Source organism: Bombyx mori, chromosome 28, assembly GCF_030269925.1.
Source record: "Bombyx mori chromosome 28, ASM3026992v2".
In the NCBI taxonomy this organism is placed as follows: domain Eukaryota; kingdom Metazoa; phylum Arthropoda; class Insecta; order Lepidoptera; family Bombycidae; genus Bombyx; species Bombyx mori.
The window spans coordinates 3,637,965-3,654,164 of record NC_085134.1 but is presented as its reverse complement, the minus strand read 5'-3'; the positions used below and the strand labels follow the sequence as shown (position 1 = coordinate 3,654,164).

General features: G+C 39.4%; 1 protein-coding gene across 1 annotated transcript in view; it reads right to left on the bottom strand.

Moving 5' to 3' along the window:
- Positions 1-16,200, bottom strand: part of LOC101737324 (uncharacterized) — a 168,791-nt gene that overhangs the window by 96,573 nt on the left and 56,018 nt on the right. The window lies entirely within an intron of this gene.

Sequence of the window (16,200 nt, the reverse complement as noted above, 5' to 3'; positions counted from 1 at the left end):
AAGAAGCGAATTGAGAATTTTAAAGTGTTTATGAAGTGTTTTAAGTGTTCTAAGTGTTGAATACAGTTTTTAAGTTGTACTCCGGTAGAATTTTTATTTATCCCGAACCCTAGCGCGTAACATTATTATATATTGGCGCGTTTCATATTTACTATCGGAGTTAGAGCCCCGATAGTAAATATTCAATACCAATATCCCAGACGTCTTTAGATACTGACCTCCCCTCTTCAATTTAACTAAATACTATAAAATTAAGCAATAATTGGAACAAATTACGCGCGGTCATCGGTGCGCTGTGTTATGGGTACCAGTGACTGACAAACATACATTTTAAATATACCTATATACATGTCGCAGAAGCCACAATTATTAACACCATCGTCAGACATCATAGGGGCGAATAGGGTGATCGAGCTTAGCAAACGAAAACGAATGACAGTTCTTAGGACGGAGGCCCCGCTTTTCAAGAAGGCTGGTTGGTAAGTGTTATGGCGTCTATGCGCCTCCATCGACTAGGCTCTGTCGTAGCACGAAGTTAGCGGAGTTCCGATGATACCACAATCGTGCTGCGTTTCGTTAGCTACCAAACTAATGACCCTCTCCAACATAGATAATTCTGTATAATGTAAATAATAAACATCCATACAAAAAGCAAACAAACCTGTTCATCGCACAATGTTTGCCCGATGTGGGAATCGAACTCACGACCCTTGGCGCAAGAGTCGGGGACGCTAACTACCACACCAGCGAGTCAATCGAAAACTTTCTACTATAATTTCGACTTTGGCCCATCGCTATGAAAAGGCTACTGTCAACATACTTTTGACAACACATCTTATTAGTACATCTGTCGGAAAGCAGTAATACTCGAAGGAAATGATAGCTGATTAGATAATTAAGACTCAGAACTCATGTGACCAAGATGGGTGGTGGCAATCACATTTTGATGTCAATGGGCTTCACTACATGATTAAATATATGATATCGAGAGGTGAGGCTTAAAATTTGGAAAAAATATCATAACAGAAAAATTCTTTAGCTATTCGAATGGAGTAAATTTAACTGAAGTTCAATTAAAAATATCGAATTGTTGATACTGTTACGCCGGTAAAAGCAACGCCATATATCGTCGAATGGCAGAAACGAATATCAAAGAAATTAGTAATATCGAGAACGCTCGAGAAGTACAACACCATCTATTGTCGGATAGCGGAAACATATATTGAAGCTACTCAACTTGCCCAGAATGCTCTCGATAAATCGAGGGATGTCGTATCGACTATAAAAGCGTTGGAGACATGGCACAAAGTCAGAAATAAAAACTACTCGAAGCGAAACAGCGAACGGATCACCTGAAGCGAAGCGGAAGTGTTCTAAGTGTTAATACAGTACTAATTTGTACTTCGGTAGATATTTTATTTATCCCGAAATCCAACGCCTAACAACACTAATCTATACATATAAATAAAATTGGAGTGTCTGTTTGTAATATTGAAATAACCGCTTTTTATTACATGCATATGAATATATATACGGTACATACACCAAAATAACATTTTTTACAATTTTTGTCTGTCTGTCTGTTTGTTCCGGCTAATCACTGGAACGGCTGGACCGATTTTGACGAGACTTTCACTGATAGGTAGCTGATGATATAAGGAGCAACCACGGGTGTCCGCGCCAGTACTTCACGTACAAGCGGGGACTACGAGGTCTGCGCGGGGGTCCAACCACCACCACTGCATCGACGACTCGAGCAGCGAGGGCCGAACACACACAGCGACACAGAACACTACTGGAACGATATAGAATCGCACGCGCGACTCGCGGCTAATATTGCATTAAAACTTTACATACAGTCCACCTAACAATAAAACTTCAAGAACAAAAACCTTTTTTTTACTGAGCTATCGAACAACCGGTAACATCGCGGGACTCAGCTATCAATAATAAAATTTTGTGTTTCCGAAGTGAAGCGAGGGCGGGTCGCTAGTGCTAAATAAAACGGACCTATAATAATTATCAAGGCAAATGTCGCGCATTAAGCTAAACGTCACCTAAACAAAATGGCCCCTCGATACTTAAAAAAATAACAGTAATGAATTAATTTTGTCACAGTTTGGAATGCACTGGTGGTAGGACCTCTTGTGTACTGGTAGTAGGACCTCTTGTGAGTCCGCGCGGGTGGGTACCATCACCCTGCCTATTTCTGCCGTGAAGCAGTAATGCGTTTCGGTTTGAAGGGTGGGGCAGCCGTTGTAATTATACTTGAGACCTTAGAACTTATATCTCAAGGTAGATGGCGCATTTACGCTGTGGATGTCTATGGGCTCCAGTAACCACTTGACACCAGGTAGGCTGTGAGCCCGTCCACCCATCTAAGCAATAAAAAATAAATAAAAAAAAAACGTTGTAGCAGTGTGTACACACAGTGTCGAGTGTCGTGTTTGATTGATTGTTACACTGCGCTTTCATGCTCCGATGACGTCTTTTAAGAAAGGCAAACGTGCTCCATGGAATGCTTGGAACATAAAACTAAAACCATTGATGTCCTGTCGTATATTATTCATCTATCAACCTAAATATGAATGCTACATTTTTCACTGGTGGTAGGACGTTTTATGAGTCCGCACAGTGGCGGATCCAGGGGGAGGGTCATGGGGGTCATGACCACCCCCTGAGCTGGGTCCAGAACTTAGGTGGACCACTAATTGAATATAATGATTTTATTTATATATTTTGTCACCATACAGATTTTATGTAACTACATACCTTCAATATTTAATTAATTTAATATAATATAATAACTTTGTATAAGGGCAAACGTTTGGGAACGAACGCATCTAAATTTGACTATGTGACCTGGCGCTTTGGCGCCCTCCTGGCGCCAAAGCTGGATCCGCCCTTGAGTCCGCACGGGTAGGTACCACCACCCCGCCTATTTCTGCCGCGAAGCAGTAATGCGTTTCGACTTGAAGGGTGGGGCAGCCGTTGTAACTATACTTGAGACCTTAGAACTTATATCTCGAGGTGGGTGGCGCATTTACGTTGTAGATGTCTATGGGCTCCAGTAACTACTTAAGACCAGGTGGGCTGTGAGCTCGTCCACACATCTAAGCAAAAAAATAAAAAAAATATTACATATTGACGCGTAAAAGAATCCGACGACTCCAAATTGAATTTTTTTGCTATTATAATAAAATTTTGAAGCATAATAGACACTATTATTGTACTAAGATTTCCTTTACATTTTCTTGTTCGCTGTTTCAACGAAAAGTTATCTCTCCCGGAGTAACGCAGTCATTTGGAAAACATCAAAGCAAAAGAAATAGATTAATTTTCAGTATCTCCGGATTTGTCTTTCCCAATCTACTACATATTTCGGCGCCTTAGTACAAGAAATCGAGATAATTACATCATTACGCCACGTGAGGCACCAGTAACCTACACGACAGTCAGCGTGTTAATGAGAACGTCGCTTCTTTGAGGTTATTATTTAACAACGTTTTAAATTTTTTTTTATGTAACAAGAGAAACCGAGGTGCAAAACTAGCTTACAAAACATGTAAAGCTTGATCGTATAAGCCACACGTCAATAATCTCTGACTCTCTCTCTCTCTCTCTCTCTCTCTTTGTCTCTCTCTAACTTGAATTTGAACGTGGAGTGATACCTATTGTTTTCGCTTCAAAAATTTTCTGTTTAACATTCTGCTTAAATACGAATCATGGGGGGTATTTGTTAGCCATTTCTGTCAGGCAACAATTATTCGTTTTTCTTTTAAAGATGAGACAACAAGTATGAAAAACAATTGAGACTTCGAGTGGAATGGGCAGTGAAGTTACCATTCTCATATTTATTGGCTCCGCTATAACACTTACTATCTATATCTATACAGATATATGTATATGTTATGTATATGTATGTGTCTATGCATATATATGTATGTATGTGTTTGTATATGTATATATTTCACTGGATTGGTACACCGCGCGTAATTCGTTTCCAAATGATTCTTGTCTACCTGATGGTGGTATGGAAGAGATCGCTTTTAGCGGTAAGATCTTCAATTGTACTTTTTTGTATTTAATGTAAAGCATTGTTCATTGATTTTTTGGTGTACAATAAAAAACACTCTCTCTCTCTCTTTCTCTCTCTCTCTATCTATAACCTATATCGTTGAAATAAACAAAGCCTACAGATTATTTCCTTACGAAATAATACTGTAGTCAAATCCCCTAAAACATTCATCATTATCCAACGAAACATATCCCCCATGTACCTTGTTATATTTCACTTGGATACCACCTGAGGGTGTATAAGATTATTTGCCTAATGATATACGTAATGAGCGGGGATTCCTGTGAAACCATAACTACTCTTACCTACCAGCTTCGAACGGGGTACGAACCGAAATACGTATTAAACTTGTATGACTGTACAAACTTTCTGTAATTGGTTATCTGGAAAATAATGATGTTGGAGATAAAACTTATGAAAATCTTGACTACCTATTTCTATAACCTATTTATATATTCGATCAAAAACATTATTAGCGACCTGCCATGAAAGCGAAGGTATATTGAAAATATGTTTTTTTTATTTATTGCTTATTTGGGTGGACGAGCCTATAGCTCACCTGGTATTTAGTGGTTACCGGAACCCATAGATATCTACAACGTAAGTGCCGCCACCCACCTTGAGATATGGGTCTGAGGTCTCAGTATAGTTACAACGGCTGCCCCACCCTTCAAACCGAAACGCATTACTGCTTCACGGCAGAAACAGGCAGGGTGGTGGTACCTACCCGAACGCTTATCTTCGCTTTCCCCCCTTTGCCTCGTCATGAGTTCTGTCTCATGCGAGGTTTGGACGTTGGTTGTTGAGCGACAGGAGGTTTTAGTCAGTTCGACTCTGACATGCTCCGCCCTCTATCCCCAGTGGAGGGCGGAAGTCCGGCGATTTCCTCCTGACCAAAAAAAAAAGGGTGGTGGTACCTACCCGCGCGGACTCACAAGAGGTCCTACCACCAGTAATAATGAATCACCTGACAGGACCTATATCTCCAGATACGGGCCACAAGAAATAGTTTAGTACTATCACAGATTGCACAGCATAAATTTGTCAATAAAGCAGATACTCCTTAATTAACAGTCTTATTACAATTTAAATAAAATAGACTCTTGTTTGTTTGTCAGTGATCAGCCGTCACAAAATATTTACAAAACAAACAGTCATAATGCAAAACGTCACAATATTTCCCTTCGAAAGAAAATCATTTAGGAAAATGTGTTTTAAACGTCTTCCGTGAAATTCGGCGCAGAGGAAACATCCGAATCTCATTCCCGACGATCTAAAAAAGATGGAGGTGGTAAATAATTTAAAAACCAACCGAGTGTTGTGGACGGTTCAATTATTTATATTTTTTCAAGTGGGTAATTCAGTTTCGTAAAGTTTGACGGCTCGACTTGAAGATAAAACCAATAACACTAATATTATTTGATTACACTAATAAATTATTCAATTACAAAAAAGCGGAAGTATTCGGGTTTGGGGTCTTCTTATTCTTTTTTGCCTTTCGCGGTTGAGACGATGGGCCATTGGGGCCCTGAAGCAAAGAATATTTTAACAGAAATCTCCAAACGCTTGAAGGAGGGTTACACATGATGCTAAGGCTGGCTGGTACTTTGCACAGAGAGTGAGTCTGGCTGTCCAACGAGGCAACGTAGCCAGTATCTTGGGGACTGTGCCTCCTTCAAGCGCGTTGGAAGATCTGTTCTACTGTGTGGGTTGAGTTATGTTAAATTATTTTGATTTGACTTTTTGTTAATAAAAAAAAAAAAAAAAAAACTAATGTCAATTATTCTAACCTTCTAAAACATATAATTAATGCGTGATACCCTTCTCAGCTTGCAACGAGGTAGATATCAACATTTAGAACGTGCAAACCTAAAAGTCATTACCATTATCATTATTATAGTCATTTCGCTGGTGGTAGGACCTCTTATGAGTCCGCGTAGGTAGGTGCCAGCACCCTGCCTATTTCTGAAGCAGTAATGCGTTTCGGTTTGAAGGGTGGGGCAGCCGTCGCAACTATACTTGAGACCTTAGAACTACTATCTCAAGGTGGGTGGCGCATTTACGTTGTAGATGTCTATGGGCTCCAATAGCCACTCAACACTAGGTGGGTTGTAAGCTCGTTCACCCATCTATACAATTAAAATGAAATAAAATAAAAACATCTTCATACTTTCAATGCTCCTTGTTATCGACATTGTTAACTCAAGATTGCGGTATCTTATTATCGTTTGGGTGAGCATTCGTGTTCTTGTTTCGTTTATTTTTTCATTATCTTACATATCTCCCTTCAGGCCGTTTCTATTACAATCGAAATATTATAATGACAGGCCGACGACGTGAATCCTATCTATATATTAATACGTGAAGCAAAAACTTTGTATCCCTTTTTACGAAAATTGCGCGGACGGAGGAGTATGAAATTTTCCACACTTATAGAGAATATAGAGAAGAAGTGCACAACGCTAATATTTTTTTTAAAATAATGCATAAATGATACATTAAATCAATAAAGAAAACATTACACACACTACATACCATGTACTTGACGCACACACGCATGCACACTATTTATTGTCAAACTTTTATTCTTGACATCTGTGGTCAAATTGAGAATAGATTAAATATTGTTTGTCTTTATTAATATTTTTTTATAGTGTAGCCTTGGCTAAATTTGTGATTATAGAAGTATAAAATGCAATCATAATAGTGTACAAATTTACAATTCCAATTATAGTCGAATTTCGACTACTGCGGGACCTCTAGTTAAGATTAATCTGTGTGTGTTCTTATTTAAAAATAATAATTGGTACACGAGTTGTCAGCTTTCAAGATATTGTTCATTATTTTATTTATGCGGAGAAACATTCACAATATTCCTTTTTTTTCAATAGAATCCCTTTCCAATTAAATAAGTAATATAGTATACAGTATAGTAAACAAATAGTTGTTAGCGTTATAATCCAATTTAAAAAGAAAAATCAAATCACCAATTTAAAAAATAAATTTTAGATATTATTTTATAAAAGATTATGTTAAAATAAAGGTCATCAGAAATCAAGAGTAGTATAAAGATCAAACAAGGTTTAGCTGGAGATAAATATCTCGTATTGAAACAAAGACAGAAGCACGCCGTAAAACTCCAAAAAAAATTTGGCTTTTTAGATTTCATTTTATATTTCTTGACGTAATTCAACATTACAGGCCTTTTAGTAAATTCGTAGGATTTCAACGCTATATTTATCATCTCTTTTTCTGACTATAACTCTTGTTCACATTTATTTGATATTGCCAGTTCATTAAAAATCTATTGTACTTTATTTTGGAGGTTTCAAACACTTTCACGACTTCGTCTGGAATCTATTTTATACTTAAAATTTTAGTTTTCAATACCTCAGTTAATATAATAGCTATGACCCATTAATTTCTGATTACTAGTTGATTCCTCATTAATTACTGGTGGTAGGACCTCTTGTGAGTCCGCGCGGGTAGGTACCCTGCCTATTTCTGCCGTGAAGCAGTAATGCGTTTCGGTTTGAAGGGTGGGGCAGCTGTCGCAACTATACTTAAGACCTTAGAACTACTATCTCAAGGTGCGTGGCGCATTTACGTTGTAGATGTCTATGGGCTCCAGTAACCACTTAACACCAGGTGAGCTGTGAGCTCGTCCATCTATCTAAGCAATAAAAAATTGTATTGTTTTTTTAATATTTGTAACATCTTATGTCGCGGTACAAGACGATTGGGTGAAAGATTACATTGCGACGGGAATTCACAATAAAAAATAGGAAAGCGCCCTATTCAATTTACAACAATATTCGGTGCGACCTCCAGACGATGCTTACTTTACACTTCTTGTTAATGTAAGCGAGTACATTACATACGAACATTTTAGAATTACTAGAGGTCCCGCAGTAGTCGACTATAATTAATTGGAATTGTATAATAAACTTGTACACTATTATGATTGTATTTTATACTTCTATAATCACAAATTATGCCAAGGTTACACTATAAATAATATTAATAAAGACAAACAATATTTAATGTATTCCCAATTTGACCACAGACGTCAAGAACAAAAGTTTGACAATTAATAGTATGCATGCGTGTGTGCGTCAAATACATGGTATGTAGTGTGTGATATGTTTTCTTTATTGATTTAATGTATATTTTCAGCATTATTTAAAAAAAAATATTAACATTGTGCACTTCTTCTCTATATTCTCTATAAGTGTGGAAAATTTCATACTCCTCCGTCCGCGCAATTTTCGTAAAAAGGGATACAAAGTTTTTGCTCTACGTATTAATATATAGATTATTTAGGCAGAGAGAGAAAATACGAGACACAGATGACAGCGGTTGTCAAATATTCGTTTTTCTAAACCAGACTTAAAGTGATGCCGTCACACTTTTCGCATATCGGGATGGAAGAGGTGTTATCTATATATTAATACGTGAAGCAAAAACTTTGTACTCCTTTTTACGATAATTGCGCGGACGGAGGAGTATGAAATTTCCCACACTTATAGAGAATATAGAGAAGGAGTGCAGACTGTTAATATTTTCTTAAATTATGCATAAAAAATACATTAAATCAATAAAAAAACATTACACACACTACCATGTATTTGACACACACTCGCATGCATACTATTTGTTTATTGTTAAACTTTTCTTATTGCTTATAGTCTTTGGTCAAATTGAGAATATATTCAATACCTATTGTTTGTTTTTATTAATATTTGTCTTCTATAGTGTAGTCTTGGTAAAATCTGTGATTATAGAAGTAAAATAGTCTTTGACAATAGAATCATAATAGTGTACAAACTTATAATTTCAATTAATTATAGTTGAATTTCGACTACTGGGGAACCACAATAAAAAAAAGGAATACAGAAAGCTAACGGCCAACCTTCAGGATTGAAGAGGCACTGGAAGAAGAAGAAGAAGAAGAAGAGGAACCACCAGTACAATTAGAAACTCCAACGTCATGTTTGAAGGTGGGTGGCAAGCAGTATTCACATTGAGACGCCTATAGACCTCTTTTTTCGGGCATGCGGCCGAACCTCATACGAGTTGTCGTATGAGGCGGCCGTGGTATTTAAGAATTGACGATTTGCAGATGTTTTTCGGGTGCAGATCAGGAAACTAAGAATGCTATGACCACAAACACTGGTAGTCGCTTAGCATAAGTTCGGTCGAGTATTCGTCTTAGATTAAAATTTACAAATTCCATTACAATTTTTGGCTTCATTAATTCGTTTGATTTAAAATTACTTTTAAATGTTAATACGTATAAGACCTTCCACCGAACATATTGAAACTGTAGCTTTTTTTATTGCTTAGATGGGTGGACGAGCTCACAGCCAACCTGGTGTTAAATGGTCACTGGAGCCCATAGACATCTACAAGTTCTAAGGTATCAGTATAGTTACAACGTCTACCTCACCCTTCTAACCGAAACGCATTACTGCTTCACGACAGAAATAGGCAGGGCGGTGGTACCTACGGTGCGGACTCACAAGAGATACTACCACTAGTAATTACGCAAATTATAATTTTGCGGGTTTGATTTTTATTACACGATGTTATTCCTTCACCGTGGAAGTCAATCGTGAACATTTGTTGAGTACGTATTTCATTAGAAACATTGGTATTAATCCCAAATGCACTGTAGAAAAGTATACAACCTAAAAAAAATAGAAACTCTCCATCACAAAAACATCCAATAAAAAACATCTGTTTTTTTTTTGTTACGCGAGTGAAAAAATATATTCCCGCGTTAGTACATAAACGATAGAAGCTCTGTCAGCCTTATTAAGTTGAAAGCTCGCCTCGTAAATATGATGGAACAAATGAAGCTTGATATTTCAACGGGAAATAAAAAGCACGAAGATGTTATTCATTATGAGTATCGTTTAGCTAATAAACTGGTTCTAAGATAATGTTTCGTATGGATAACAAAATGGATTATATCTGTGTATAAACCATAGATGTATGAAGAGCATGAGAAGGTTGAAGATGATTTTAATATAGTATAGGCGGACTTATCGCTTAGGACGCTCCATTCTAGGCAACCATTTACAAAATTGTTAGGCAATTGACGACAATTCATTTAAAGTCATATTGCATATAATATGAATTAACCAGAATTTAATGTACCCCTCACGCACAGCCCACTGAGTTTCTCGCCGGATCTTCTCAGTGGGTCGCGTTTCCGATCCGGTGGTAGATTCTGCGAAGCACGGCTCTTGCTAGGGTTCGTGTTAGCAACGTCATTAGGTTTGATCCCCGTGAGCTTACCTACTAGTTAAGGCTACGCTGATATCTCAAGGCTCTCAGATTAGGTAGGAAAAAAATATTCAAGGTAATAACTTTTTTGTTAGCACGTGCTCACTAAACACGCAATGAAGGAATACTGTTAGAAAAATCGATCGAATTCATATTTGCCTTAATAATAATGTTGTATTTTATGATAAATCGTCGTGCAGGCATAAAGTGTCAAAGACCTGCCTATTTCTATCACGGAGCCAACACATGTTCGGGTTTGAAGTGAAGGGGACATCCGTTAAACTATCCAACTGAGACTTCATTCTCATGTCTCAAGTTTGGGCGTCAAGATGTGTCGTCTTTGGGCTATGAAATATTTAATAATTTGTACCGAGAGCTTGTTCTCTAATCGCTGCCTCAATCTCTATAACTCAAAAGCTTCTTTTTCTTTTTCTCCACCTTATCCCACTAGGTGGGGTTGGCACAGCAATTTTTTCTATTCCATTCTCTTTTATCAGCCGTCAGCTCAACACTCAGTCCTCTTTCATAATATCGTCAATCACACACTCCATCCATTTCTTCTTCGGTCGACCTCTTACTCCTCTACCTTGTACTACTATTTCCATACATCTCCTAGTCACTTTCATCTTCTCTCTACGCATCACATTTCCATACCACGCTAACCTCAAAACCGTTTGAATTAATTTAAAAAAGCTTTTATTACAAGGTGATTGTCATTTCAACAAAACAAAAAAAACAGGTCACTATTTGTCTATATAATTTAGAATTTTCTATAAATTCCTCAGTGTAAAATAAATCTCCGTGTAAAATAAAATACGTAATGATCCTTTAATATCAATGCGATAATTAAATAGGGCTATTTCATCCCCAATTATAATATTAGGCTGGACCTTACATTACGGTTATCAAACAAGAAAAATATGTGTAGGCTTGAGGGTAGACATTATTTTGTTGAACACCAAGTAACACGAAGTCACCTTTGATTTCTGATTTAATCAACAATATGTTATCTTAACAATTCACTTTAACACTTGTCCAACCTTAACCAGTACGTACAACAGTCACTGAATCACACAACGTAACAAGGATATAGTAAGTGCACCGGGCAAACGCAGTCCAACGAATGTTTCTCGCAAGGCACGCACCGCCTTTTTATACTAGCCGGCGCAGCTGGCTTATGAGTCACTTCTGTTGCACGAGTGGAACGACACGGCCGGCGCACCCGGCTTGTGTGAGTCACGCCTGTTGCACGTGATGTTTATTAGAAATATTGTTAACGCCGTCACGGCCATACTGACATGCGCTCGTCCTCGTGCGCCTTTTTATGGTTGTTCTGTAGACAATAAGCGTATTCGTTCATCCTGACATTAACGGATGCAACTTAAAACGTGGTCTATGATATTAACAATCTAATACGGTTCGGTTCGCATAATTCTTCAGAAAATCCTATACTGGCTATAAATACTGACTGCTTACATACCTGGGCCAGTTCATTTAAATCTCTTCAGGTATGTAAGTATGTCCCTTTTAACTTAAATCGGAATTGTTATCCCTTCAGTTTTTCGAACTGGACCGGATAATGCTAGACCGGATCGCAATCCCTGTAGGTAATTGTTGTGGCTAGTCCGGATGAAAATCCCTATAGCCAAGCCATTGGACCGGATAGACCCTTCAATGACTTCACACTTTTTTTTCTTTTTTTTTTTTTTTCTCTTTTTTTTTTTTTTATTCTCTGCTAGTCCGGATCAACATCCCTTTAGCCAAGTCGTTGGACCGGATACACCCTTCAATGACTTACAATTTCTTTTTTTTTTTCTCTTTTTTTTTTTTTTTGCTAGTCCGGATTAACATCCCTTTAGCCAAGTCATTGGACCGGATACACCCTTCAATGACTTACAATTTCTTTTTTTTTTTCTCTTTTTTTTTTTTTTGCTAGTCCGGATTAACATCTCTCTAGCCACATACAATTCTCTTTTTTTTTTTTTTTTTAATCTGCGTGTACGGTAGCGTTTGTTAAAACATCTCTTAAACCAGAACATTTATACGGAATTTCTTCAGAAATAGTGCGAGACCGACCATCGTTTTCTACATTTCCAACACCTGCACCTGAGGTGCCTGAGCTTACAGACATTGTATCACTACCCGCAGACTATGTTTGCTGTATCGCTATTTGCGGACAAAAATGTCGCTTCTATTGTCAGTGATAGAGTCGTCATCATTAAGATCAGTTTCATGAACAAGATTACTTAACCCATCTGTGTACGCCGTCACGTCATCGTCACTATAATTTTCAGAAATTTCTAGTAGGCCTGACGGGCCTCGAGGTACTTCGCGTAAGTTTTCATGGGGAACTTTGTACACTAGAACCATTTACATGTCTCAACTTATACCTATCGTTTTCCAAAACTGCAGATGATTGAAAGATTACTGGTGGCCCGGAGGCCTTTCCCGCTTCACCAGGACGGGTGGGCGAGCAAAGGCTCAGCCAAGAGGGGTGGGACTTGCTAACAACTGCCCGAGCGACTCCGCAGAGACCTAACAACTCAATAGCAATTGCTTCGCGAATGAATCCACTGCCGGATCGGAATCGCGACCCACTGAGAAGATCCGGCGAGAAACTCAGTGGGCTGATGCATGGGTTAGGTTGCACGTCCACCTCTTTGTCGAGTTCGACGAGTACGATTACTGGGGTTCCTCAGCCTGCTCCTAGTGTTAGAGCTGAAGGTATCTAATGCAAGAGTTATTGGATCTGATGGATCCGTAAGGACGTGTCTAGGGTGACTACGGTGACTTGTTCGTGAAACCGCTTACCATTGAACAAATTACTATGGCTTTGTTTTATAAGACTACATTCTGACCCTGAATGGAACATAAAGGGAGAGCCAAAACCACTTATCTGTAACACACTGAAGCTCTGGAACACACGTTGACGTCTCTGGTTGCACCTGCCACAGCACCTCACAGTCTCCTACGAGGCGGCGCGCCCTAGCGCAAGTGCAGCCGGAGCGTGGGGGCTCCAATATCGGCAGTCCGTGCTGGAGGCGTGGTCTCGTCGTTTGGCGGACCCGTCAGCCGGCCTCCGTACCGTCGAGGCGATCTGCCCGGTTCTCGCGGACTGGTGGGCCGCGACCGCGGAAGTCTCACCTCCGGCTACCTGTGCAGACTCACAAGACATTTTACCACCATGCAAGCTTCTTACCGCAACAAATCTTACCAGCCACCACGCAAACTACAATTTTACGGGTTCCACCTCTCTTACACGATGTTACTCCCACACTGAGGAAGCCAACCGCGAACACTTGTCAAGCACGCACAAGCACGCACTTCACCGGAAAAACCTGCATCCGCCAGCGGAACCCGAACACCGCCGCATCGCCAGACACGAACGCACCGGACGTCTTATCTTAAAGGTCACGACGACTTCAGATGTGTCAATTTTTCTTCCCCACGGAAACTTGCTTGCTTTCTTGTTTGCTTGCTTGCTGGAGCCCGAAGTCATCGAACGTGTAGTGTTATTGGTATTGAATCGAGTAGATTCTAAAATTTCAGCGACAACTCACAGTCTCATGTCCTGGTTTACTGTACTAGTGCCATGTAACTCTAGCAGTAGTCATTGGCTTAAAAACGATTCGTGTCGGAACTACCCACTCGTCATGACAGATCCATTATTGCGATCGAAGTTTCACTTGAGATTTGCACTTGCCTTAATTTCTTGCAATAGCTTGTTACGTGTTGTATTTCCGTTAGTAAATGCCATGTGATAAGTCGAGAGTCAACTGGGCAACATGAGCCAGAACGTAAGATGTGACGATTTCTTTGTGGCTCAGATCTTCCATCGAGGTAACAGAGACGTTATTACACGACTTACGTATGCTGCATTGACGCTCTTGTGGCATACCACTACTAGTATTCTGATCTGCATCATGTTTTTTTTGCTGTACTTCGAACATGTTCAAACACGTCACGCCAGTGAGAGTAGAGTCCTGATCCCACTTCTGATGTAGGCTTGAGGGTAGACATTATTTTGTTGAACACCAAGTAACACGAAGTCACCTTTGATTTCTGATTTAATCAACAATATGTTATCTTAACAATTCACTTTAACACTTGTCCAACCTTAACCAGTACGTACAACAGTCACTGAATCACACAACGTAACAAGGATATAGTAAGTGCACCGGGCAAACGCAGTCCAACGAATGTTTCTCGCAAGGCACGCACCGCCTTTTTATACTAGCCGGCGCAGCTGGCTTATGAGTCACTTCTGTTGCACGAGTGGAACGACACGGCCGGCGCACCCGGCTTGTGTGAGTCACGCCTGTTGCACGTGATGTTTATTAGAAATATTGTTAACGCCGTCATATGTTAACCTCAACCCTTAATTTCGCAAAACAAACGGACCCTAAAAACAAAGTAATTTTAGAACAAATCGTTTTATGAGTTCATAAAATGACGCTTATTTCATGATTAATTAAACTGTATTTGGGAAAATAGTCAAATATAACTTGGAGTTTCGCGGATCGATTTTCGTACAAACATCTCGATACTTCAAGAACTCGAGAACAAGCGGCGTCTGCTTTCTAGAGTAAAGTCCCGGATAGTGGATTTTATGGGTCCGTCTGAGAATGGCGGACGATACAAGACCTCACGAGAGATCGCCAATGCTGTGGACCGACCAAATTAAAACCACAGTGGGAGGTCTTCTAAATGAGAGCTCTAGGATGGCCTTGGGCAAGACGGGACATCATGAGACGCATCAAGTTTACTCCCTCCAATACTAAATGATGAACACGGCCAAATGGGAGTGAGTTTCAGGGAACAGACTAGTCATTGGTACATTTTTTATCGCCCTTGTACGCAGACGAGCATACGGTCCACCTGATAGTGAGTGGTTACCGTCGACCATGGATTTCAAGGGACAGAGCCAAGCCACTGCCCACCGCAGTATGCATGCAGCGGTTTGGCTGTCCCTTTGGCACAGTGGCCACTGCCCATCAAGATGATGTTTAGTTTGGTCGCACATCTGCAAATAATCGTACGACCAATTGATTAAAAATTATCAATTGCTACAAACACTATTACGTCAATGACGTCACCCATACATGACGCTCGAAGTTCCATCTACAACATTAACTCTGCGAACTAGAAGGCATTAACCTTTCGTGGAATTAGGCGATGTCTGATCATTATCATTTTCCTGCCCTTCTCCCAGTCACTCGGGGTCGGCGCAACATGCTTTCTCCTTCCATACTCCTCTATCATATCCCATTTCTTCGCTCACTCCCCTCTTACACATATCGTCTTTAACGCAATCCATCCTTTTTTGTAACGAAGTTCCTTATGGGACGGGACGATGCGGACGGGTACCCTAACCGGGAAAAACGTCCGTAACGTAAGATTTTTATTAGTAATGCACACCGTGTACAACTTAACTTTGTAATAACGTACAAAAATAACATATTTTTTTATCATTCACTGACCACGATCTCAGAGCGTTCGTTTGCGCAGTACACTAACTCTTATGCAAGCAACCGTAAATAAAGTGTACCACAATAAGTTCGCACGTTACCGAATGACCGTGGGTTGTTGCGAAACTTCCAGTTTTATTTTCTTTATACCTCGAATAGAACTTAAAATAAATATTTTTATAATAAGGAACTTCGATCCTATCTGGTGTCCGACGACACCACACATCTTTTTTTCTTAGGTCTACCTCTTCCTCTAAAGCCTTCCATGCGATGTCTGGTAATTGTATTAAAAGCAGAATCAAAATAAAGATATTTGCTGTTAAAAAATAGCTTATTTGTCTAATATTTTATTAATATAAACTC